Source organism: Giraffa tippelskirchi, chromosome 6 (genome assembly GCF_054371585.1).
Source record: "Giraffa tippelskirchi isolate mGirTip1 chromosome 6, T2T-mGirTip1v1.2.pri, whole genome shotgun sequence".
In the NCBI taxonomy this organism is placed as follows: Eukaryota; Metazoa; Chordata; class Mammalia; order Artiodactyla; family Giraffidae; genus Giraffa; species Giraffa tippelskirchi.
This window is the reverse complement of record NC_137280.1, coordinates 136,141,255-136,167,951: the sequence shown is the minus strand read 5'-3', so window position 1 is coordinate 136,167,951 and position 26,697 is coordinate 136,141,255. Positions and strand designations below refer to the sequence as shown.

At 41.0% G+C, this 26,697-nt stretch overlaps 1 protein-coding gene across 4 annotated transcripts in view; it reads right to left on the bottom strand.

Moving 5' to 3' along the window:
• LOC145508724 (uncharacterized) overlaps positions 1-26,697 on the bottom strand; it is an 885,448-nt gene that overhangs the window by 406,022 nt on the left and 452,729 nt on the right. For 2 of the 4 annotated variants that reach the window (XR_014055558.1, XM_081495989.1), the window contains one exon: positions 25,318-25,420. The exons of 1 other annotated variant lie outside the window; for it this stretch is intronic. The gene's annotated coding sequence lies outside the window, so the exon portion shown is untranslated. Of the gene's footprint in view, positions 1-25,259; positions 25,421-26,697 lie in introns of all 4 variants that reach the window. One more of the 4 variants, XR_014055561.1, reaches the window with a different exon arrangement.

Sequence of the window (26,697 nt, the reverse complement as noted above, 5' to 3'; positions counted from 1 at the left end):
AAGCACTTTTCCAACATAACTTTCAGCAGATCCATTACCTTTACTATCACTGGTCATTTTACTTTACAACTGATTAACTACTTTTGCTTGTATTATTCGATGTCTGTAATACCTATCACTTATCAGCAGACTTGCCAAAAATATCGATGTGATGGCTGGGGAAACAATTGTTGAGCAGAGAAGAATGTTTCAGTGGGGCTAATTTTACAAAGGGGCGATTCGTCAGTGAATATTTCCATGTTAAAATGAGTTTTGCCCCTCTGCACACCATGACATGGCCCTAGATGACAGCCTGCCCCATCCTCACCCGGCCTCTCTCACCTCTCTTAGGTCTCGCCTCAAACGTCACTTCAGTAAAGTCCTTCATGAAAATCTTATTTTAAATGGCAGTCCAATTCCAAGCTCATACATATCCACTCCATTCACCTTTTTTCTGTTTTGGCTTCTTTATAGCACTTACCAATACCTAACACACTGTATATTTACATCTTTATTTTTATTGTCTGTCCTTCCCCTGTTCCCACTAGGATGAAAGTTCCATGAGAGCAGGGAATTTTGTCTACTTTATTCATGGGCTTCCTAGGTGGCGTAGTGGTAAAGAATCCACCTGCCAATGCAGATTTGATCCCTGGGTCAGGAAGATCCCTTGGAGTAGGAAATGGCAACTCATTCCAGCATTTTTGCCTCGAAAGTCCCATGGACAGAGGAGCCTGGAGGGTTGTAGTCCCTGGGGTCTCAAAGAGCTGTATACATGACTGAGCACACACACACATTTATTGTTTATCACCATTAGCAAGAACCGTGCTTGGAATCTAGCAGGAGCTTTAAAAAAATGTGTTGAATGAATTATATTCAAATAAGAAAAATCTCCAGGATCTCAAAGGTTAGAGAACATTGCTGATAGTACCAGTGTTGTGGGGGTCTTTTGTGCTAAGATAGACAAATAGGTTCCATCACAACTTTGCTGCTGGCTCTCTGGAGCCCTGTGTAGAAATGAATGATAAGATTGATTAGTGATAATCTGCCCTTGGGCATCAGAAGTACCCAGAGGAATGATGTCTAAGTATTCTTCCCTCCTACCTATATTGTTGCACAATCATCCTCCAACTCCATGGGAGACTTTTCAATAGTGTCTACCATTACACACACACATGCAACTAAGACAAAAGTGTAGCATGGCTCACATTGTTTTTAAAGGTAACAGGCATTGTTCGGATCTCAACCAAGATAATTTCAACTTCATGGTCTGTTTTAGCTGCCAGCTAATTACTAACTGCCAACCTGGTATAAGTAGTCATCAAATAATATAGCATCCTTGGGAATCAGACTTTTGGTTAGAAGAAACTTTAGAAATAATCTGATCCAAACTGATCATTTTACAGATGGAGAAACTAAGGCTTAAAAGAGTAAGTATTTGTTCTCAAATCTCACAGCTAAAATCATACAAATGAGAACTTTATATCTTTAGCATTTATAAACAAAAGACAAATCAGAGACCCAAGGACATTTTTAACAAATTAAAAGGGAAGAAGAGAAGAAAATAAAAGCTTCTGGGCAGATGCTGGGCAGGCCACTCACATACTTTGTGCTTTATGCTGCAATGAAGTAAACAATCACCGCCTCCCCATTTCCAGGAGGCTACCTCATCTCAGGGCTCAGGTCATAGAGAACATCATGCTAAGTGAAGTAAGTCAGACAGCAAGACAAATGTTATATATCATTTACATGTGTAATCCAAAAATAGTGCCAAAGAATTTATATATAAAACAGAAACAGAGTCAAAGACATAGAAAACAAATGTGAACAAATTTATCGAAAGAACATCTGAACGCTGACCAAACTTCACAAAACTACTTCTGAAGGCTGGCTGAGGACGTCAGGCTTCCACAAAAACAGCGCATTATCTTCAAAAGAGGGAGGAGAAATTATAAAAGATAAAAAGAGAGACAAAAGAGTTAGGGACGGAGACCCGTCCTGGGGAGGGAGTCGTAAAAGAGGAGGAATTTCCAAGCACCAGGAAACCCTCTCACCAGCGGGTGTGGGGGAGGATTTCTTATCTCGGAGGGCAACGTAACTGGGAGGAAAAAATAAATAAAATCCACAGATTACGTGCCTAAAGCAACTCCCAGCAAAGAACCCCAGACGCTCGCATCATCCGCCACCAGCAAGTGGGGGCTGAACGGAGAGGAGCGGGCGGCATTGCCTAGGGTAAGGACCAGGCCCGAGTGCCCCGAGGGCAATCTGAGGGAGCTAACGTGAGATAGTAACCTAAACTGTGGGACAGCGAGAGAGAGAGAGAACTATCCCGCGAAAAGCCCAACTCTAAGGCACTGCCGGCCCACTCACAGAACAAAGGACTGAGCGATACCAGAGGAGAGCTAGCCGGCTGCGGACCGCCCCATCCCCCGCCGGACACAGCGGGCAGGCGGGGCCCGTCAGAGCCGGAAAGGGGCAAACTCGGCTCCAGAGAGGGCACCCCCTACCAAACTGCAAACAGGCTCCCAGTTTCTAAGCAAAGACTGCCTGAGATCCCGGAGGGTCGACAGCCGCCGGGAGGGTCGCAGCCAGAGACCAGCTCCCCAGAACCGACACAAAGCACACCGGAGCCGGGCGCGCCCGTAAACCGAGGCGGGGACCAGGGAGGTGATAAGCCGCACCGCCCCAACAGGGGAGAGCGCGCTCGCCAAACTCCTGGCCGCCTGGGCAGCTCCGACCGGGAACGGCACAAGCCGCGGGCGAAACCGAGTCTGCGCCTTTGTGGAGTAACCGGGAGCCTGAACCTGAGCGGCTTAGACCTGGGAAGTGCACGCAGCTCAGGGCCCGCTCCCCGGCCGAGTAACCTGAAGCCTGAGCAGGGTAGACGGGGAAAGCACACACGCCGTGAGCGGGGGCGAACCCAGTGCGGCCGAGACACTGCGAGCTTACCACACACACGCCAGATTTGCAGTGTTCCTTCCTCCCCACAGCACGATTGAACAAGCGAACCTAAAGAGAGCACCTCCACCGCTTTGTTGCAGGGCGGAAATTAGATACTGAAGAGATCTCCAAACAGAAGCCAAATAAACAGAGGGAAGCGCTTTGGAAGGGACAGGCCAACAGATTAAAATCCCTGTAGTTAATACCGACTGCATTGAAAAGGACCTATAGATCTTGAAAAGTATAAGCAGGAATAAGGATCTATCTGAAACTGAGCAGATCCCACACTGCTCACAACAGCTCCAGAGAAAGTCCGGGATATATATTTTTTTACTATTATTTTTTTTTTTAATTTTTTTTTTTTAATTAAAAAAAATTTTTTTTCTCTTCTTTCCTTTTTCTTCAAGTCCTCTATTACACCTTTAACTTTCATTTTCATAACCCACTATTAACTTGCAAAAAAAAAAAAAACCCTATTTTTGAAGCAAACTACATACATATATCTTATACCTTTTGTGTTTTCTTTTTTTTAATGTTTTTTTTCTGTTTTACTTTTTTTTACTGTTTCTTTTTTTACTGTTTTACTGTTTTTTTTTCTTTTTACACTGTTTCCTTTTTTCTTTTTTTTTTTTAGATTGTAAGTTTTATAAGAGTCTAATCTCTACTCTAGATTTTTAATCTTTGTTTTACATATTTGATATCAATTTTGTACATTTAAGAACCCAATCTTTAGGACCCATTTTTACTCAGGAGTGTGATCACTGGCCTGATCACTCTCTCCCCCTATTGATGCTCTTTCTTCTCCCTCAGGGAACCTCTATCTCCCACCCTCCTCCTTCTCTTCTCAACCCAATTCTGTGAATCTCTGAGGGTGTTCTGGGTACCGGAGAACACTTCAGGAACAGGATACTGCCCAGATCTCTCTCTCCCCTCTTGATTCCTCCCTTTCTACTCATGCTCACCTCTGTTACCTTCCTCCCCCCTCTCTATGTATCTCTGTGAATCACTCTGAGGGTTCCAAACTGTGGAAAGCACAGAGGGAAGTGCTTACTGGCTAGATTGCTCTCTCCACATTTGAATTCCCCTCTTCCCCTCCTGGTCACCTCAACCCGCCCCCCCCCACCTCATCTCTCCATGTAACTCAGTGAACCTTTCTGGGTATCCCTCACTGTGGAGAATCTTTTCACCATTAACCTAAAAGTTTTATTATTGAGGCTGTATGGAAGGAGAAGTCTTGAGGCTACTGCAAGAATAAGACTGAAAGCCAGGGGAAACATTAATTAATAAGAGACCATCCAATAGCCTCCATAAATACACTGAAACCAAGCTCCACCCAAGAGACAATAAGTTCCAGAGCAAGACATACCACGCAAATTCTCCAGCAACGCAGGAACATAGACCTGAGCATCAATATACAGGCTGCCCAGAGGCACACCAAATCCATAGACATCTCAAAAATTAATACTGGTCACTCCATTGCACTCTAGAGAGCAGAAATCCAGCTCCACCCACCAGAACACCGACACAAGCTCCCCCAACCAGGAAGCCTTGACAAGCCACCTGTCCAACCCCAACCGCAGTGAGGAACCTCCACAACAAAGAGGAACTTCATACTACCAGAATACAGAAGGGCCACGCCTAACACAGCAATCTAAACAAGATGAAAAGGCAGAGAAATACTCAGCAAGTAAAGGAAAATGAGAAATGCCCACAAAGCCAAAAAAAAGAGGAGGAGATAGGGAATCTATCTGAAAAAGAATTTAGAATAATGATAATAAAAATGATCCAAAATCTTGAAAGCAAAATGGAGTTACAGATAAATAGCCTGGAGACAAAGATTGAGAAGATGCAAGAAATGTTTATCAAGGACTTAGAAGAAATAAAAAGGAGTCAATATAGAATGAATAATGAAATAAAGGAGATAAAAGACACTCTGGAGGGAACCAACAGTAGAATAACGGAGGCAGAAGATAGGATAAGTGAGGTAGAAGATAGAATGATGGAAATAAACGAAGCAGAGAGGAAAAAAGAAAAAAGAATCAAAAGAAATGAGGAAAACCTCCGGGACCTCTGGGACAATATGAAACGCCCCAACATTCGAATCATAGGAGTCCCAGAAGAAGAAGATAAAAGGAAAGGCCATGAAAAAATACTCGAGGAGATAATAGTTGAGAATTTCCCTAAATTGAGGAAAGAAATAGTCACAGAAGTCCAAGAAACCCAGAGAGTTCCAAACAGGATAAACCCAAGGCGAAACACCCCAAGACACATATTAATCAAATTAACAAAGATCAAACACAAAGAACAAATATTAAAAGCAGCAAGGGAAAAACAACAAATAACACACAAGGGGATCCCCATAAGGATAACGGCTGATCTTTCAATAGAAACCCTTCAGGCTAGAAGGGAATGGCAGGACATACTTAAAGTAATGAAAGAGAATAATCTACAACCCAGATTACTGTACCCAGCAAGGATCTCATTCAGATATGAAGGAGAATTCAAAAGCTTTACAGACAAGCAAGAGCTGAGGGAATTCAGCACCACCAAACCAGCTCTCCAGCAAATGCTAAAGGATCTTCTCTAAACAGGAAACACAGAAAGGATGTTTCAACACGAACTCAAAACAACAAAGTAAATGGCAACGGGATCATACTTATCAATAATTACCTTAAATGTAAATGGGTTGAATGCCCCAACCAAAAGACAAAGGCTTGCTGAATGGATACAAAAACAAGACCCCTATATATGCTGTCTACAAGAGACCCACCTCAAAACTAGGGACACACACAGGCTGAAAGTGAAAGGATGGAAAAACATATTTCATGCAAACGGAGACCAAAAGAAAGCAGGAGTCGCAATACTCATTTCAGATAAAATAGACTTTAAAATAAAGGAGGTGAAAAGGGACAAAGAAGGACACTACATAAAGATCAAAGGATCAATTCAAGAAGAAGACGTAACAATCATAAATATATATGCACCCAACATAGGAGCACCACAATATATAAGGCAAATACTAACAAGTATGAAAGGGGAAATTAACAATAACACAATAATAGTGGGAGACTTTAATACTCCACTCACGCATATGGATAGATCAACTAAACAGAAAATTAACAAGGAAACACAAACTTTAAATGATACAATAGACAAATTAGATTTAATTGATATTTACAGGACTTTCCACCCCAAAACAATCAATTTTACCTTTTTCTCAAGTGCACATGGAACTTTCTCCAGGATAGATCACATCCTGGGCCATAAATCTAGCCTTGGTAAATTCAAAAAAATTGAAATCATCCCAGCCATCTTCTCTGACCACAATGCAGTAAGATTAGACCTCAATTACAGGAAAAAAACTATTAAAAATTCCAACATATGGAGGCTAAACAACACGCTTCTGAATAACCAACAAATCACAGAAGAAATCAAAAAAGAAATAAAATTATGCATAGAAATGAATGAAAATGAAAACACAACAACCCAAAACCTATGGGACACTGTAAAAGCAATACTAAGGGGAAGGTTCATAGCAATACAGGCGTACCTCAAGAAACAAGAAAAAAATCAAATAAATCAACTAACTCTACACCTAAAGCAACTAGAGAAGGAAGAAATGAAAAACCCCAGGGTCAGTAGAAGGAAAGAAATCTTAAAAATTAGGGCAGAAATAAATGCAAAAGAAACAAAAGAGACCATAGCAAAAATCAACAAAACTAAAAGCTGGTTTTTCGAGAAGATAAACAAAATTGACAAGCCATTAGCCAGACTCATCAAGAAACAAAGGGAGAAGAATCAGATCAACAAAATTAGAAATGAAAATGGAGAGATCACAACAGACTCCACAGAAATACAAAGGATCATAAGAGACTACTACCAACAGCTATATGCCAATAAAATGGACAACTTGGAAGAAATGGACAAATTCTTAGAAAAGTATAACTTTCCAAAACTGAACCAGGAAGAAATAGAAGATCTTAACAGACCCATCACAAGCACGGAAATCGAAACTGTAATCAGAAATCTTCCAGCAAACAAAAGCCCAGGACCAGACGGCTTCACAGCGGAATTCTACCAAAAATTTAGAGAAGAGCTAACACCTATCCTACTCAAACTCTTCCAGAAAATTGCAGAAGATGGTAAACTTCCAAACTCATTCTATGAGGCCACCATCACCCTAATTCCAAAACCAGACGAAGATGTCACAAAAAAGGAAAATTACAGGCCAATATCACTGATGAACATAGATGCAAAAATCCTTAATAAAATTCTAGCAAACAGAATCCAACATCATATTAAAAAGATCATACATCATGACCAAGTGGGCTTTATCCCAGGAATGCAAGGTTTTTTTAACATCCGCAAATCAATCAATGTAATACACCACATTAACAAATCGAAAGAAAAAAACCATATGGTTATCTCAATAGATGCAGAAAAAGCATTTGACAAAATTCAGCATCCATTTATGATAAAAACCCTCCAGAAAGCAGGAATAGAAGGAACATATCTCAACATAATAAAAGCTATATATGACAAACCCACAGCAAACATTATCCTCAATGGTGAAAAATTGAAAGCATTTCCCCTAAAGTCAGGAACAAGGCAAGGATGCCCACTTTCACCACTACTATTCAACATAGTTTTGGAAGTTTTGGCCACAGCAATCAGAGCTGAAAAAGAAATAAAAGGAATACAGATAGGAAAAGAAGAAGTAAAACTCTCACTGTTTGCAGATGACATGATCCTCTACATAGAAAACCCTAAAGACTCTACTAGAAAATTACTAGAGTTGATCAATGAATATAGTAAAGTTGCAGGATATAAAATTAACACACAGAAATCCCTTGCATTCCTATACTCCAATATTGAGAAAACAGAAAGAGAAATTAAGGAAACAATACCATTCACCATTGCAACAAAAAGAATAAAATACTTAGGAATATATCTACCTAAAGAAACAAAAGACTTATATATAGAAAACTATAAAACACTGATGAAAGAAATCAAAGAGGACACAAACAGATGGAGAAATATACCGTGTTCATGGATTGGAAGAATTAATATAGTGAAAATGAGTATACTACCCAAAGCAATCTATAGATTCAATGCAATCCCTATCAAGCTACCAATGGTATTTTTCACAGAACTAGAACAAATCATCTCACAATTTGTATGGAAATATAAGAAACCTCGAATAGCCAAAGCAATCTTGAGGAAGAAGAATGGAACTGGAGGAATCAACCTGCCTGACTTCAGGCTCTACTACAAAGCCACAGTCATCAAGACAGTATGGTACTGGCACAAAGATAGAAATATAGATCAATGGAACAAAATAGAAAGCCCAGAGATAAACCCACGCACATATGGACACCTTATCTTCGACAAAGGAGGCAAGAATATACAATGGAGAAAAGACAATCTCTTTAACAAGTGATGCTGGGAAAACTGGTCAACCACTTGTAAAAGAATGAAACTAGAACACTTCCTAACACCGTACACAAAAATAAACTCAAAATGGATTAAAGATCTAAATGTAAGACCAGAAACTATAAAACTCCTAGAGGAAAACATAGGCAAAACACTCTCCGACATAAATCACAGCAGGATCCTCCATGACCCACCTCCCAGAATATTGGAAATAAAAGCAAAAGTAAACAAATGGGACCTAATTAAAATCAAAAGCTTTTGCACAACAAAGGAAACTATAAACAAGGTGAAAAGACAGCCTTCAGAATGGGAGAAAATAATAGCAAATGAAGCAACAGACAAACAATTAATATCAAAAATATACAAGCAACTTATGCAGCTGAATTCCCGAAAAATAAACGACCCAATCAAAAAATGGGCCAAAGAACTAAACAGACATTTCTCCAAAGAAGACATACAGATGGCTAACAAACACATGAAAAGATGCTCAACATCACTCATTATTAGAGAAATGCAAATCAAAACCACAATGAGGTATCATTTCACACCAGTCAGAATGGCTGCTATCCAAAAGTCTACAAGCAATAAATGCTGGAGAGGGTGTGGAGAAAAGGGAACCCTCTTACACTGTTGGTGGGAATGCAAACTAGTACAGCCACTATGGAGAACAGTGTGGAGATTCCTTAAAAAACTGGGAATAGAACTGCCATATGACCCAGCAATCCCACTGCTGGGCATATACACCGAGGAAACCAGAATTGAAAGAGACGCGTGTACCCCAATGTTCATCGCAGCACTGTTTACAATAGCCAGGACATGGAAGCAACCTAGATGTCCATCAGCAGACGAATGGATAAGGAAGCTGTGGTACATATACACAATGGAATATTACTCAGCCATTAAAAAAATACATTTGAATCGGTTCTACTGAGATGGATGAAACTGGAACCCATTATACAGAGTGAAGTAAGCCAGAAAGAAAAACAACAATACAGTATACTAATGCATATATATGGAATTTGAAAGATGGTAACGATAACCCTATATGCGAGACAGAATAAGAGACACAGATGCATAGAACAATTTTATGGACTCTGAGGGAGAAGGTGAGGGTGGGACATTCTGGGAGAATAGCATTGAAACATGTATATTATCATATGTGAAACAGAACACCATTCCATGTTCGATGCATGTGACAAGGGCTCAGGGCCGGGGCAATGGGATGACCCAGAGGGATGGGATGGGGAGGGAGGTGGGTGGGGGGTCCAGGAAGGGGAACACATGTAAACCCATGGCTGATTCATGTCAATGTATGGCAAAAACTATTACAATATTGTAAAGTAATTAGCCCCCAACTAAAATAAATAAATTTATTAAAAAAAAAAAAAAAAAAGAAAACAAATGTGCGGTTACCAAAGAGGAAAGGGACAGGGGCGGGAGGGATAAATTAGGAGTATGAGGTTAACAGACACAAACTCCTGTAATAAAATAGATAAGCAACAGGGATTTACTGTACAGCACCGGGAACTATGTTCAACATCTTATAATAACCTATAATGGAAAATAATCTGAAAAAAATATATATGCATAACTGAATTACTTTGCTGTACACCTGAAACTAGCACAATATTGAAAATCAACTATACTTCAATAAAAGTTACATGCAGTCTAATGTTCACTGCAGCACTATTTACAATAGCCAAGACATGGAAGTAACACAAATGTCTACCCACAGATCAATGGATAAAGAAGATGTGGTATATTTATATAATGGAATTTTACTCAGCCATAAAAAAAATGAAACCGTACCATTTGTAGCAACATGGATGGACCTAGAGATGATCACCACAGTAAGTGAAGTAAGTCATAAAGAGAAAGACAAATATCATATGATATCACTTATATCTGGAATCTTAAAAAAAAAAAAAACTGATATGAATGAACTTAGATAAAAAACAATGGTTACCAAAGAGGAAAAGTGAAAGGAGGATTAAATTAGGAGTTTGGGATCAACATAAGCATACCCCTACCCATCTGTGCTCAGTCATGTCTGGCTCTTTCTGACCCCACGGACTGTAGCCCACCAGACTCCTGTCAATGGGATTTTCCAGGCAAGACCACTGGAATGGGTTGCCATTTCCTCCTCCAGGGGATTGTCCTGACCCAGCATCGAACCCATGTCTCTTGCATTGGCAAGCAGATTCTTTACTACTGAGCTACCTGGGAAGCCCAAAATAAGCATATATAAAATAGATAACTAACAAGAACCTACTTACAGCACAGGTAACTCTACTCACTATTTTGTAATAAACTATATCTGTCTCTGTTAGTCACTTAGTTGTGTCCGACTCTTTGCAACCCCATGCACTGGGAGCTGCCAGGCTCCTCTGTCCATGAGATTCTCCAAGCAAGAATACGGAGTGGATAGCCATTCCCTTCTCTAGGAGGTCTTCCTGACCCAGGGACTGAACCCAGGTCTCCTGCATTGCAGGCTGATTCTTTACCATCTGAGCCACCAGGGAAGTCTGGCAGAGGGATCTGAAAATATATATATACATGCGTACATATAAATAAATGATATATATATAGATGAATAATATATATATTATATAGTAATGTATATATAACTGAATCACCTTGCTATCTACCTGAAACTAGTACAATATTATAAATCATTTATACTTCAATGTTAAAAAAGGAAATAAATAAAGCCAAGAAAAAATACAATGGGGATATCCTTAGAGAGGGAGATGGCTTCATTTAAAATGGAATTCCTGGGGAGGGAGGTGGGAGGGAAGTGCAGGATAGCGGGACACATGTACACGCATGGCTAATTCCAGTCAATGTATGGCGAAAACCACAACAATGTTGTGAAGTAATTAGCCTCCAATTAAAATAAATAAATTAATTTAAAAAAACAAAATGGAATTCCATTCCTCTGACCTGGGGGAGCCCTTCTCTCAGACAAATGGTTGTATTTCCTCCAGGCTCTCTCACAAAGCTCTTTCTCGCCATGACCAGGGACACAGGACACCCGAGATGGCATTTCCAACTGTCAAGTCTCTATTCTCCTGAAAATACTCGCTAGAAAATTCCAACAAAGCTTTCCTATAGAAATAGGAAAGTTTATCAAAATTATAGAAGCCAGCCAGCAATTCCTTTTTATCTTCCTCATGCCGGTATTATGTTTTAGTGTATCAAAACTCATAGAACTTTCACCAACTCATGGGAAATTTACAGAGGAATCGGGGATAAGGGAGATCTGACAATGAGATCATGCTTGCGTTTGCCTCATTCCCTGCTTCTCTTCAAGCCTTACCCAGGCAGGACTTCCAGCTCTGCCAAGCTAGGAAAGAGAGATATCTTGATTAGAAAAACCATCCTGGAGGGTGCGAAGCCCTGTGCACACAGGAGAGCTCGCTCAGCAAATGAAGGGGTCACCCAAGAGTCCTAGATAAACAGACACATGCTGAGGTTTCAGTGACCCAGAAAGTCCTGGAAAAAAATATATGGTTTCACATAGGAATAAGAAAAGATATTTTCCACCTAAAACAGCTGATGGGTATTTTTCCCTTTCCAAATGGACAAAATAATACCTTGAGGTAGAGGGGGGAAATGGGACTCTTTTTTAATTCCCCAAGGAGAAATCCTTGGGAGAATTAAGAGCCAGCGAGAAGGATCAGCTGGAATCGGAGCCCTGCTGCAGCGAGATCTGTGCCAAACAAGGACAGAGCCTGGCCAAGTCTATTTTCAGTGGCACTTATGCTCCCTGCCGATGATGTCCCTGACGTAACAGGCTGTGTGCTTCATGAGGGCAAGGACAGTGCCCTGCCTGCCACAGTAACCCTGGTTCCTTCCAGAGGGCTGGCCCATCATAGGTACTCAGTAACTCCTTAGAGAATGAGTTCATAAGTCTTACACCTTTTTCCTACCTTGTCTCACCCCTACCTTGTTCTACCCTTTAGACCATGATGCCAAATGCTGGAGGACCTTCATGAGCTTATTAGTTTCCCAATATATTAATCTAACTAACATTAAGGACTGTATGCCAATACAGTGACAAAGGCTGTCTATAATATATCGTTTAAGCCTCGCAATTTATTTATGAGCAAGGTATTAGTTTGTTTGTTTTAATCTCCCATTGTACAGATGAAAAAACTGAGGCTCAGATGCTAAGGAACCTGCTTAAGGTCACAACACAGTTTAGATTCAAAACCAGGCCTGAATCTAAAGCCTGTGCCTTGATCCCAACTCCTAAGGACCTGTACAATGACTTGGATTATCTCTAATATAGTCTCTCTCAAGCTCTTCTATTCACACAAATAAAAAGGCAAATTCTGATTCAGAAGAACTGGGCTGAGCCTAAGTCCCAGCATTTCTACCAAGTTCCCACATAGTCTGTAGACTCCTCTTTGGATATTCAGGATGTCTGACGCATTTTTTCTTTCTGATGTCCACCATTTCTATTAAACAATAAGTCGTCTTTTTTTTTTTTAACCTAAAAAATGTTTGATTTCACTGTGTATTGGTGACTAGTGATATATTAAGCAAAAGCTTTCTGGTATATTGCAAAGTCTCAGGGGTCTGCCTTAGAGCCTGGAGGGAACCTCAAAAGTTTGAGAGCAGAGATGTGACACATGATCTTATTTTCACTTTAGAAGGCATCTCTGGCTGCAGTGAAGGGGAGAGTTTAGGGAGAGACAAGGTTGGAAGTGGCAGAGCAGGGCAGGAGCTATGGCAGTGGTCCAGGCAAGAAATGATGGTTGCTTACAGAAGCTCACCTGCTTCCTCTCTTCTAGTTTTAATTCTGCCACTAATGTGCAATAATTAGAATCATAGGAGCTCAGAGGGAACTAGTATTTAACCTAATTGTGTAGATGCAAACTATTATATATAGGATGGATAAATAACAAGGTCCTACTGTATACCACAAGGAACCGTGATCAATATCCTATGATAAACCATAATGGAAAAGAATATGAAAAAGAATGTATAAATTTAAAACTGAATCACTGTGCTGTATAATAGAAATGAACATAACATTGTAAGTCAAATATACTTCAACAAAATAAATTTAACCTAATTATTTAATTTTATAGATAAAGACTGAGGTTAAGAAAGAAATTGTCAAAGTCATACACTTGATCTGCCATAGCATTTTTCAAAGCACTTTGTATAGGATATTAACAGGTGTTGTGAACAAAATATAAAAAATGAAAAGAGGTTAAAAGGTATTTAAGAAATATTTGATTAAATAGTTAAGCAGTTTTGTTTTCTAAAGGACTTCCCAGAGCCTTTAATAAGCTAATGTTCCCCATGGATCTTCTAGAGTGAAATAAACATATTTCTCAAATGATTAGAGAATTTTTTAAGACTTGTGCTTCATAAAAATATTTTGGGAAACTGCTGTCTGGTGACCCTTCTTGGATCACATCATTTGGCTTCTCATCACTTGGACAAATCAGCTGCATCTTCCTGGTACAGACATGCCCCACCTTCTACCTCTCAGAAAACCTCCTCATATCCCATATATTTGCCCAGGTAACTATTGTCCTTTAATTTCTATCACTTTCAGTTGTTTGTCAAGTATATTTATTTGTTCAAGAAGTGTGAATTAACTTGGTTTATCTCTACTATCTGATCCCCAAATAGGGAAAGTGAAAGTGTTAGTCATTCTGTCTTGTCCGACTCTTTGTGACCCCATGGACTGCAGCCCACCAGGTTCCTCTGTCCGTGGGATTCTCCAGGCCAGAATACTGGAGTGGGTAGCCAGTCCCTTCTCCAAGGGATCTTCCAGACCCAGGGATTGAACCCAGGTCTCTCGCATTGCAGGCAGATTCTTTATCATCTGAGCCACTAGAGAAGCCCTAAGAGAAAAAGTTACTTTCAAATTAAGGAAGACAAAGTTTTAAGAATGAGTGCAAACCCAGACACAGAGAACATGCTTGTGGTTGCTAAGTGAGGGAGGCTGGGGCAGTGAAGGAGGAATGGATTGGGACTTTGGGATTAGCAGATACAAACCATCGTATATATATAATGGGTAAGCATCAAAGCCATACTGTATACCACAGAGAACTGTATTCAATATCCTGAGATAAATCATCATGGAAGGTATATAAAAACCTATATATATATATATATATATATATATATATATATGTACAACTGAATCACTTTGCTGTACAGCGGAAATTAACACAGTGTTGTAAATCAACTATACTTTGATAAGAAAAAGACTGAATGCAAACCATAGCTTTGTTAATATCTTTTTATATAATCATAAAAAGTATAACCCATTTTTTTCTCATTCTTCAGATAATATGGCATAACCAGATTATCTCTGTAAAGATAAATTCTTTCATTCTGTAAAGTCAATGTCCTGGTTAAACTCTCTTTGATCTCTCTTAGCAAGGTCAGACATAATCTGACAGGTTGATGACTTTATTGAACTCAAGCTTCCGTATTGTATGCCCACGTTCTCCCCTTGGAGCCTCCATTCACTGCCCCTGAGAGCTATGCTACCCTCATATCTATTAAAACACACCTTCTATGCATCCGCGTATCCAGAGACAGAGTTGGGAGTAGTCCTTCTGAGAATGCACTGTTGTCTTTTCATGGGTACCTGACTTACATCACTAAAAGATACTAGCGGCCCAGCAAAGATACCCCAATTTCTTGCCCAGCTCTCTTCCAAGCACCAAGACCTTTTGATTACACCAAACAACTCCTCACTCCAAGCTTCTGTGGTAATCACCAAAGCTGCCACCCATCAGAGAGTGACACAAATTCCTATCAGGTCCACATTCTGTCATCGCATGCCTCGGAGCTGCCAGCCCAGGCTGCTGCAGCCAATCCAGGCCACTTTGGTCATGACGGAACAGCCTCAGGGAAAATCGGTGGCTCATTCAGCCTCACTCCAGCTGGGAGCAAAACCTGCCAGAACTCATTCTCCTCCTCTCTTCCTTCCTTTCCCTCTTCCTTGTCCTGTCCCATTATCTCTCAGAGAGGCTTCCCAGGGGAGCACAGTATCTCTTGTGGTTGCACTCTGTGTGCATATGGAAATATGGCCTGAATAATTTATCATTCCCAATGTGTTCTTCTTCCCCTGAGTAAAGGGGTATGGGCCTATATCTGTATCAGGAGAGACAGAGAGGTTTTTACATATCAAATGTGTTTTTGCATAAATATATGCTATTTGCCAGCTTCCCAGGTAGCACTAGTGGTAAAGAACCCGCAATGCAGGAGATGTAAGAGACGTGGCTTCTATTCCTGGGTCAGGAAGATTCCCTGGAGGAGGGCAATGGCAACCCACTGCAGTATTCTTGCCTGGAGAATCCCATGGACAGAGGAGAATGGAGGGCTATAATCCATAGGTTTCAAAGAATCGGACACGACTGAAGCGACTGAGCACACACGCGTGCTATGTGCTAGTCACTGAACAAGCTATATGTTTTAAACACTCCCATGTCATTGCTCAGGTTAGTCCCTTGGCTAAGATGGACCTTCTGTCCTTTTATTTCATATTGACATCCCACCTACCTATAGAAGACTTCAATTTGTCAGCCTTGGATAACAAAACTCCAATACATTTTCCCTTTGAGAAACCACTCTTTTGTGGGATTAAGTTCATGTGGTTTGTGTGGCAATGACCCCACTTAGGCTCTAGGATAGATATATGATCCAGTCAGGTCCATAGGTATATGGATATATAGATATATATCCATAAATATATGGATATATAGATATATATCCATAAATATATGGATATATAGATATATATCCATAAATATATGATCCATAGATATATGGTCAGTCAAAGCCTACAGTCACCTGGCCACTGGGATAGGTTCAAGGATATGCCAGTAACTCCAGGAGGTCATTGGCAGCCCAGAACTATTGCTAGAAATTACGAGAAAGAGAGCCTTTCCACTGAGATGCTAGGAGGGCAGAATGTAAGCCTAGAGCTATGACAACTTTCTCTGCCACGCTCGAGTGTGAAAGAAGCCAACAGAAAGGAAAACAGAGACCAGAGAGTAAGACATACTAGGGAAATTACCATTTGAGATTCTGAATCCAGCTGTGCTTGAAACTAGCCTTATCCATTGACTTTTCAAATTTGAGAGCCAATAAATGATGATAATGATGGTAATAATGCTGCTGCTGCTGCTAAGTCGTTTCAGTCGTGTCTGACTCTGTGCGACCCCATAGACGGCAGCCCACTAGGCTCCACCGTCCCTGGGATTCTCCAGGCAAGAACACTGGAGTGGGTTGCCATTTCCCTCTCCAATGCATGAAAGCAAAAAGTGAAAGTGAAGTCGCTCAGTCATGTCTGACTCCTAGCAACCCCATGGGCTGCAGCCTACCAGGCTCCTCCATCCATGGGATTTTCCAGGCGAGAGTACTGGAGTGGGGTGCCATTGCCTTCTCCAGATGGTAATGATGATGATTATGATAATAATAATGATTATGATAATGATGACTACAACAACTGCCCAAGTCAGCATAAGCTGGTAGAATGGATGCTGGTAGAAGAGAATGAGGGTGCCATCCTCATCCCCCTCTAGGCTCGAGGCACTCATTCCATCAGTGGACAAATACTGTCTGCTGATGGTCCAGCAATTCCCCTTAACTAAATGAAAGTGTCTCACCCAAGGTTATATTTCCTCTCCAGAAGCAGCTAACTCCTGATGACTGATCACTGCAGGGGTACACAGGCCCAGGCCCCTTATTTCAACTCCAGACAATTCTGAAAGACTATCCCAGATCCAACCTCCCCACAGAATTGACTGAAGTTTCTGTTGCAACTCAACTCAGCTGAACTCCTCCTTCTGCCTAATCCTGCTTCCCTCAGAGCATCAAAGGCACTACCCTCAAGAAGAGTCTCCAGGAAACTCATTTAGACATGGCCATTCCTACTCACGTTACAGCTGATGGTCTATCTCCTCCTACAAAATTCTTATATCTCTAAGTCTTTTCCATGTCTGCCTGAGTCCTGATCTACCTGTACACAACTTGCACTCACCATAAACTGAGGGTCACCACAAGAAGCATCCACTTGAAATTCCTAACTGTGATCACTGTGAAGAAGTGTTCAGGATTGTATTATGAATAGTTACCTGTCACTGTGTAACACAATTTCCCCAAATTTTGTAGCATAAAACAATAAACACATATTCTCTCACCAGCTTCTGAGGGTAGAAAACCTGGAAGCAGCTTAGCTGAGTGGCTCTGGCTCAAGTGTTTCATAGGACTGTAGTTATTAGGCAGAGCTGTAGACACATGAAACCTAACTGAGGCTGAAAGATCTTCTTTCAAGACAACTCACTCACAAGGCTGTGGCAGGACCCCGCCACAGGGCTGCTTGAGTATCCTCACAACATGGCAGCTGGCTTTCCCTAGAGGGAGGGATGCTAGAGAGGGGGAGAGAGAGAAGGGGAAAGCCACAATGCCTTTTATATCCTAATGTCAGAAGTCTCACAGTCAATAAGAGAAGAATTAGAACCAACCCCACCCACTTTGGAAGAGAGGAATCTCAAAAAACTTGTGGATGTATTTTAAAATCACTGCAAGGAGGCTGCATGCTCCTCTGCCCAGCTTCCTCTCTGAGCTATGGGAGAGTCTTCTCCAATCCCACTAGAAAAGATCGTAACACTTTTCGTTTTTCATAAGCAGCCTGTTTCTACCTTCTGTGCACTGTAAACTAAGTAACTGATCTTATTTTACTCTTTGCTCCTCGGAAATTCAAAACTAGATTTATAGCCCACCTCCATCATGGGTGAAATATTTCATGGCATTTATTTTATATGCTATTCTCATTTCTAAGCTTTGCTTTTCTCTTCCCTGCTTTTCCTTTTGCATCATTTTTCTTATTTAAATTTTACTTTACTTTGCTATATTCTATGCATGTTAATAAGCTGCCTTATATCCTTTTTTAGGACAAGTCTAGATATAAATAAATAAGTACAAGCATACAAACGTACACTTACATACCTAAAATAGGGCTCTGGATTTACTAATATATATCCCTGGAGTTTGAACAGCAAATCATTTAAACAAATCCAGGTCATTTTACCTGACAAATTCTGTGGTAGGAATAGCAACACCTAGTAACACTTGTAAGAATAACAACACTAATATTCATTGTATGTTAACAATGTACCAGGCACCATGCACAAAAATTGCACCCATTTCTTGATTTAACCTTCATGATGTCCCTTTAAGGTAGGTACTATCGTGATTCCCACTTTTCAGATAAGGCTTGGAGGGGTGAAGAAACTTCCCTGAGGTCATATTTCTAGCCAGGGGCAGAGCCAAGTTTCTAATGCAAGATCACTGGGGCTCAGAGTCAAAGCTATATACTACTTCTGCTTTTTTTTAGGGCAAATGGAAAATATGTTTTAACATATCATCAGTGAGAAAACTGATGCCCATGAAGATGAATTCAAAGTCATCAGGTGCTCTGGTGCCCAATGATGAAGCAAGATACTTGGGGTGTAAAAAGGAAGGGGGAAATGTACAACTGAAGATTTCATAGTCCAAGTAGGAACAGGTAAGTTACAAATGTTAAGCAATTTTAAAGTAGAAATTATATGAGACAAAATGAATGGAGAAAACTCTATGATCTGAGGTTACCGAAGGCTTTCAGGAAACGGTGAGATTCAAGATAGACTGAAATTGGACAGATAAAGAAGGTACAGCTTGGAAAGAAAAAAACAGATTAAATTCTCCAGCATCATGTAAATAATGCCATAACCTTTAGCCCCTTAGGAACTACCTTTTAGATCAACCAACTCACATGCCTGGTAACTTGTAGAGAGGAAATATGCAACACACACACACACACACACACACACACACACACATGCATATGCATGTAGGTTTCAAATGCGGAAAGGAAAAGTCAAAAGCAGCAAGAAACATATAGGTACTGAAACAGAAAATCAGAGATGATGTAACAGTAGCTCTCTGAAAAAAAGAAAATCACGAATATACAGGGCACAGAGTAGCTCTAAACCACTACCTTATCCGTCCTGGTTTATAAGATGAATCAACAAGCATGTTTAAACTTTGGAGGAAGAGAACTACTTGTGAGGTCATAAGCCATGTACCATAGTCTCAGTTTGGCCAAGAATGATGGGCCTCCTGAGGTCTGTTTGCCCATCTATAAAATGGGGATGGTATAAATCTTTTCTTTGTGAAGATCAAATCAGATAATTTACATGAAAATATTCTCCAGCTCATAACACAGAAGAGTAATCCCCGTAAAGAAACTGCCTGCAATGCAGGAGACCCAGGTTCAATTCCTGGTTCGGGAAGATCCCCTGGAGAAGGAAATGATGATCCACTCCAGTATTCTTGCCTGGAAAATCCCATGGACAGAGGAGCCTGGCGGACTACAGTCCATGGGGTCACAAGAGTCGGACACAACTTAGCGACTAAACTACCACTACCTAGGACAAATCACTACTAGATATAAAGCTAACACAGCTGTTAGAGACTGCCTGACACAAACATCTTCTTAATGTCTGAAAGCCCGCCATAAACTCTATGACTTATGTGTGAACTTCTCCAGGGTCAGGGAGCTTCCTTCTACACAAGACTGGAGTTGTATGTGCATCCCATTTGGGAACATCTTAAATTGAATTAAGGACTGCCTCCTGATATTTTTCACTGGTCTTGGTTTTATCCTCTGGGATGCACATAAAAAAATGTATTCACTGTGACATATATTGGCTCTTCAAGTATTTACAACAAATAATTAACCACTATTGCCCACCTTTCAACCAAAATCCTAGACTATTCTCCAAAACACAGTTGCACTTTCTTAAAAGGTCTTTCAAGTAACACAATGCCAAGACCTCATACCAACCTAATTATCCTCTGTCAGATACTCTGTAGACCTTCAGTGTGGTGGAGAATACCACAATGTATTCTAAATGTAGCTGAGCTTAGAGTATAGGGCTGACTCTAGGCCACATAATCCTACATTCCATGCTTCTGGACCACCTTTGCTGATTGTAATTATACAGATACCTGACTATTTCAACATTCAACCAATATCCTTGAATAAATGAGCACACATCAAGAAGACACCAACTAAATTATATATTAAATAAACCAAAATAACTAGTGTTTATTGAGTACATATCATGCTCCCCTAGGATATGCTAGACAAGAAAGGCATTATTTATTTGTTAATTGTGTCTTGTCTATCTTCCCTGTCTGAATACATGCTTCATTAGAGGAAGGAGATGGTCTTATTTTTGTGTTCCCAAGTCCAAAAAAAAGTGCCTGAAGAACAGAAGGTGCTTAACAAATAATTTATTAACAAGTTAATTAATGAGATCCTGCCCTACAGATAGGCTAAACAAAAAAGAAAAAGGGGGGAAAGGGGGCAGTGCATATTAAATGAAGCCCTCTAAAGTACAGGGGCTCCTTGCTTACTTACCACCCATCTTCACTCTACCTCAAGCCAATGAGACTTTCATCAGTTTGGTCCAACAATGGGACTGAAGCTGTGCTGTGATTGCAGGTGGAAAGGATCAATGTTCATTAAAAGTCAGCCTTTAGGTGCACCTTGCCCTTTTCTAGTGATGCACAATAGTTGGAATCTAGAGCAATATTGTCCAGATGTCATTTTTCCACCATTAAAATCTCTGAAACCGAAAGTATGAGTTGCTCAGTTGTGTCTGACTCTTTTGTGACCCTGCGGACCGTAGCCTGCCAGGCTCCTGTGTACATGGAATTCTCCAGGCAAGAAGACTAGAGTGGGTTGCCATTTCCTTCTCCAAGGGATCTTCCCGACCCAGGGTTGAACTCGGGTCTCCTGCACTGAAGGCAGATTCTTTACCATCTGAGCCACTAGGGAATTAAAATCTCTAGAACTCCAATAAGTGATGTGGCTTGAAGTATAAATGTTTGAGTTTTTCAGGGAAAGATCAATAGGATTGAAACTGGCTGGTTTTAGAGAAGTTGAAATGCTAGGCCTAAGCTTTGGAGGAAAAAGGCAGCCGAGTTGATGCGGAAGTATGAACGGAGGGACAGGAATCCTTCAACTGAAGGTGGGCTCAAGAGACAGAAAGCTTGGAACACTTTGCTAAGCTGTTCACATATTATTCTACAGGCAACGGGGAGCTATTGAAGGATGCTGAGCAGGGGAGTAGCAGGATAACAACATCTTTTTGGAAAGAATTGTTAACTGGCCTTTGTGGTGCCTTTAAAGAGAGCAAATCCTATAAGGGGTTTGTAACCTAAGCTCTGCCCTTAATGGGCAGATTTATCCTGGATAAATGCTTTGTTTGATGGGTTTGACTTACCCTGCATATCAAAGGAAAAGCAATGAAGGTAGTTAGTGTGTCTCATTGCAACTGCCAACTCCACACACTCAGCAGTGGATCTCTAAGGCACCATGTTTAGGATTCTGAGATCTTATCAGGGCTTAAAAGAAAAGTGCTGCCTTCAGCTAGTAATGTCTGCCACAGGTGCAGGAATGAGGAGTATAGAGAGCTATGCCACATGTTTGACATTGATGGTAGATCAGAGAGGCAAATTTTAATAGTATTGCAAAAACTCTTCCACTGTCATCAACATCACTATCATTCTCTTACCAGTTCTACCCATCCGCTACACCTGATCATTCCTGAAATCTAGGATTAGAATTTTCACAGTTTTCTCTGTCATGGGAAAGTATCAATAGAAATGAGCCACAAAGAGTCTCCCAGTCTCACTTTCTGTTCTTCTACCAGGGGCTCATTGGGAGCACCTCTGGGTGACCTCTTGCTCACTCTTCCAATCCACCCTCTTCAGGACAGATCTGCCCAGAGAACAAGGTGAAGAGAACCATTTTTTTCCATGCAAATGTCCCCTTCATGGGTAATGAGGCAAGCTGCAGCAGCTGGATGTGCTGTGTAAGGCTGAATGTCTCGAAATAGAATATGGCTCAAGTTTTCCATGGGGTACCTGCATCAGCAATTCTGTAAGTAAGTCACCAAGGGGAAACAACTTTCTCTCGGGCATCTTTTGCCCCTAGCAAATCACAGCTGTGCAAAGAGGGAAAGTAGGGTAAAGAGAAGAGGCCTGGGGTGGGGCAGGAGGAAGAAGACAGTCAAGAAAAAAGAAGTAAGCAGAGCACCGTCCTCATCTCTCCCCACCCATTTTCACAATTTTTCTCTCCATGCTAAACTACACAAGGTGGGCTGCTGTTTCTCTCTTCCAGGCTTTTGCACATGCTATTTCTTCTTCCTGGAATGCTCCACATTTGCTTAACAGGACTGCTCATGCTCTCTCTTAAGGTATTAACTGGGTGTCACCTCCTCCAGGAAGCCTTCTGAAATCTAGATAAATAAACCAACCCTGAATATTCATTGGAAGGACTGACTCTGAAGTTGAAGTTCCAATACTTTGGCTACCCAATACGAAGAGCCGATTCACTGAAAAAGACCCTGATGCTGGGAAAGATTGAGGGCAGGAGGAGAAGGGGGCAATAGAAGATGAGATGGTTGGATGGCATCATCGACTTAATGGACATTGAGTTTGAGAAAATTCCAGGAGATGGTGAAGGACAGGGAAGCCTGACATGTTGCAGTCCATAGAGTCACAAAGAGTTGGACACGACTTGGTGACTGAACAACAACCACCAATACTTTCTCTATCATAGCATTGATCACACCATATTTTAATTATCTTCCTTATTTGTCCTTCACTAATAAAAACGATAGCCAAAGCTGACTTAGTGGTTCATATGAGTTAGGCACTGCACCAGGCTTATGACCGAGATTATGTCACTTAGTAGCACAGTAATTCTATAAGGTGATAGCTCCATTTTATAAACAGAAAAACAGCCTCAGAGAGGTTAAATACCTTGACCAAGATAACAAAGGGATTACATCCAGCAAGTGGTAGGGCCATGTTTAGAATCCAGATCTGCCTACATGATCTTAACCACCACGTTACATCACATCCCCTTCCATGTGCTGGGCTTCAGGGGGCAAGTCACATGGTCTTCCAGCACTGGTGTGCCTGGCAAGTAGGTGATACTTACTGTATATTGGTTGATTAAATGAAAGTCCCATAGATTGAACATTTATGTCCTCTCAAAATTTATCTGTTGCAATCCTTACACTGAAGGTGATGGTATTAGGAGTGTGCGGCCTTTAGGGTGGTATTAGTGGCCTTGTAAAAGAAGCCCAAGAAATCTCCCTTGCTTACTTTTATCACATGAGTTTACAGTGAGAAGACATAGTCTGTCACCCAGAAGAGGGTCCTCACAAGGACGTGACCCTCCTGGCACTCTGATCTCAGATATCCAACCTCCAGAACTGTGAGAAGTAAATGTCTGTTGTTTATGAGCCCCAGTCTGTGGAACTTTGTTATAGCAGCCCAACCAGACTAAGATAGAATGAATAAATACAACAAAGAATGAATAAAATCACTACACATTAGAAATAAAAGATTCCATTGGGTCAACTCCAATTTAAAGAAATGAGGCTAATTGAAGGGAATTACTCTCATGAGAGCATATGTTTCTCAGGGCATTTGGGGGGAAAAAAAACCAAACAGTATTCATTCTAATTGACAAAGGAAGCCAAAAGTCAGAATCAGAGAAGTAGTGCTAAGGGTCAGGCCCAAGAAGGAAGCCATGAATGGGAAACAAGGCAAGGAGTCGGAGCTGTGGTGGCAAGGATTAGGTAAGTATGTAAAGTGGGCTGGAAAGATAAAAGAGAAAGGAAAGATAAAAGAGAAAGGAAAGATAAAAGAGAAAAGAAAGATAATAAATGAAGGGGGTAGTTGGAAGGCTGTCATCACTGTCGCTAGTCATACAGGGTAGAGGGTAGGCTGGTTGCCTACCATAGATGCACAAAAGTATAAATTCCATAAAGATCCATGACTTGAACCAGAAACTGATCCCCATACCTACACCCTTGTTACTACCACATGCTGCTTCCCTAAGCAACGTCTGGTCCTCACAGCATTTTTCTTTGTTCATTTATAAAAACACAGATTCTTTGGACTAGCCACTTATTCCCCACAATTGTTCTCATGGTAGGAGTCTCAAATATTCCAGTCCAAGACACACATAAGTTAAGAAACAGGGTGAGGAATAACCTTTGCAAGTTCTGGGCTGGGTAAGTGGCAGCTCATTTATAAGTTGTCTTATTTACTACACTGGACCATTAAACTCCATTCCTGAAAAATCTATTTATTATCCACGGCTGCTTAAAACTTTAATAATTCTATAAATGCCTATTCGGTGCCTTTTTTGAGTGCCAGGCACTAAGGTGGAAGACACAGAGATGAATAACACAAGGTTAATTTCTACAAGCCCAGCAAAGAACTCTCTGTTCAAGGCAGGAGTTTAAAATCAGAAGACCTGAGTTCAAGGCATGGTCCCTGTCCAGGTCTTCTGGGTTCAAATAGTAACCACTCACTCAATCACTGTGATTTGGGACAAGTTAAATAACCTCTCTGTGTCCTAGTTACCTCATCTATAAAATGTAAAGTTGGCATCCTTACCTCATAAGGTTGTCAAGGGAATTAAGTGAATTAGCATATGGAGTAATATTTTGCAAAATTGTAAAGCCCTAGGCATATTCAGTTGTCATTACTAAAAATGCCTCTACCTTTATAAGACACCACCCTATTTCACAGGTGGATTTAGCCAAATGCCCGGGACAGAGATTTCAATCCCACAGAGACTTTTAACAAATAAAAGAAACCTCCATTGAGTCCAATTGATCTGAATTCATGTGTACGCAGGACCCATACCACACAAAACAGAAAAGTATCATCTAGCCTCATGCCAGCTGTGTGAGCTAAGTATTACTTTCTCTGTTTTAAAGAGGTAAGGTAACTTGCTTGAGTTACACAACAAATAAATAAAACGTATTTGTACACAGGTCAGTGAGTCTTACCTCTACGACGTGGCCTTTTCTGAGCAAAAGTTTTATTCTGTCTGTAAAGGATGCTCACCTCCAGCCCCTCAATCAGTGACCCCTAGACAGTCCTGCACACTGGAGCTCCATACTTCCTAACCCAGTGAAAACTTTTCTCTTCTCTTCATGATTCCATTATTCTGCAAGAAACCCACAAGGGACAAGCATATCAGCAATGAAAGGAAAGGCATATATAAGCCAGTTTCTTTATCAGCCTCTCCCATGCTTGTGATTTCAGGCTGTGAAGGAGGAATGGGAGCTGTAAGTAATGCTAACAGCATCATCCAAGGAGTGGCAGATAACAGCTCCCATGGTCCCAGGGAGGAACTGCCTTTGTGCCATCCTGGCTGTGAGACGAGATTCAGAGAAATCAGATGTGATAGGTTTAGAAATTCCACTAACTCGTGGCTGGTCCACAGCTTCCCCAAAGAGGGACAGAAACAAAGAAGGAGTTCGCCTGTATAAAGCCTGGGCAGACATTTGCACTTCCTTGCAAGGTAAGGAAGATAAACCATGACCATGGTGACCCTGGCACTATCACATGGGAGGAGAGAAGTGTCAGGAGGAAGACCTGGTCACTGCTGATGGGCTTCCTTAGGGCACACAGAGGGCTGAGCAAGTGGAATTTGATCGCTGGAGGAGTGATAGAGAGGCAGGTTTATCCCATCATGAGGGGGAAATTAACATTTGGGTTAATTTCCATAATGAAGTGGGTTCACTCAAGAGGAAGTGAGTTCTTGTCCCCAGAATGCTCAAGAAGAGTTAGGAAACCTCAGAAGGTATGTCACAGAACATATCCATGCATTTAATGCTGGTGAGGTGTTCTGATGACACCAAATTCTGTTGCAAAACTAGGATTCTGAGTGAGGGTAATACAATACAATATAGTGATCAAGGTCATAGAATCAGAATTCCAGCTTTTCAACTTATTACTCTTATGACCCTAAACAAGTTACTTAACCTCTCTGGGCTTCAGTTTGTTCTATGAAATAGAGATTGCAATAGTAGTGACTTTTAGAATTAAATTAGTTAGTGCAATGGTTCAAGGAGTATTTGCCTCATGGTAAGTACTGATGCTGAAGCTCCAATACTTTGGCTGCCTAATGTGAAGAACTGACTCATTGGAAAAGACTATGATGCTGGGAAAGATTGAAGGCAGGGGGAGAAGGGGACAACGGAAGATGAGATGGTTGGATGGCATCGCCAACTTGATGGACATGAGTTTGAGCAAGCTCCGGGAGTTGGTGATGGACAGAGAAGCTTGGTGTACTGCAGTCCACGGGGTCACAAAGAGTCAGACACAACTGAGCGACTGAACTGAAGTACTCAGAGCTAAGGACCAACTGGGTGCCAGATACTCTTCTGAACCACAGAAATGGACAATCATATACAAAAGAGATAGATGTGTAATTCTCAC